This window comes from Papaver somniferum, unplaced genomic scaffold (assembly GCF_003573695.1).
Source record: "Papaver somniferum cultivar HN1 unplaced genomic scaffold, ASM357369v1 unplaced-scaffold_7106, whole genome shotgun sequence".
In the NCBI taxonomy this organism is placed as follows: Eukaryota; Viridiplantae; Streptophyta; class Magnoliopsida; order Ranunculales; family Papaveraceae; genus Papaver; species Papaver somniferum.
In genome coordinates, this window is record NW_020649979.1 from 1 (window position 1) to 886 (window position 886).

General features: G+C 40.4%; 1 non-coding gene and 1 pseudogene across 1 annotated transcript; both read right to left on the reverse strand.

Annotated features, from left to right (window-relative positions):
• Nucleotides 1-65: 65 nt before the first annotated feature.
• On the reverse strand, nucleotides 66-184 carry LOC113344076. The gene has a single exon (XR_003357647.1). It is a non-coding gene; the product is annotated as a 5S ribosomal RNA (ribosomal RNA).
• Nucleotides 185-550: 366 nt separating this feature from the next.
• Nucleotides 551-669, reverse strand: LOC113344077 (annotated as a pseudogene).
• Nucleotides 670-886: the final 217 nt, after the last annotated feature.

The following is an 886-nucleotide window of genomic DNA, read 5'->3' on the forward strand; positions in this document are numbered from 1 at the left end:
CTTTCTAACTAGCCACTAGCCTTCATAAGAATAACCGGCGAAAAAAAGTAAAAATAAATAAAAAAGGCAATCAACACGAGGACTTCCCAAGAGGTCACCCATCTTAGTACTACTCTCGCCCAAGCACGCTTAACTGCAGAGTTCTGATGGGTTTTGGTGCATTAGTGCTGGTATGATCGATTGCTGAAAGTTTCTCACCAATTTTACTACATAACACGTCTCCAATGTATTGGCTCGATCCATCTAACGCCCGTTACTTCCTCGTGGCAAGTCCGATCCGGGCAAGTGATGACTCGCTGGAAACCTTATGACGAGGAGAACGCTTGACACGGTTATTTTGAACTACTAATCTCGTTTTAATAGTTTTTTAGTTAAAAAATATTAAAATATCCAAATAAATGCACGGTTTTTGGATTTTCACCCAATTAGGGCAGACGCCCTCCCATATATCACGAGATAAAAAATCCATCTTATCTCGTGCAACCCGCTTTCTAACTAGTCACTAGCCTTCATAAGAATAACCGGCGAAAAAAAAAGTAAAAATAAAAAAAAAAGGCAACACGAGGACTTCCCAAGAGGTCACCCATCTTAGTACTACTCTCGCACAAGCATGCTTAACTGCAGAGTTCTGATGGGTTCTGGTGCATTAGTGCTGGTATGAGCAATTGCTGAAAGTTTCTCACCAATTTTACTACTTAACACGTCTCTAATGTATTGGCTCGATCCATCTAACGCCCGTTACTTCCTCGTGGCAAGTCCGATCCGGGCAAGTGATGACTCGCTGGAAACCTTATGACGAGGAGAACGCTTGACGCGGTTATTTTGAACTACTAATCTCGTTTTAATAGTTTTTTAGTTAAAAAATATTAAAATATCCAAATAAATG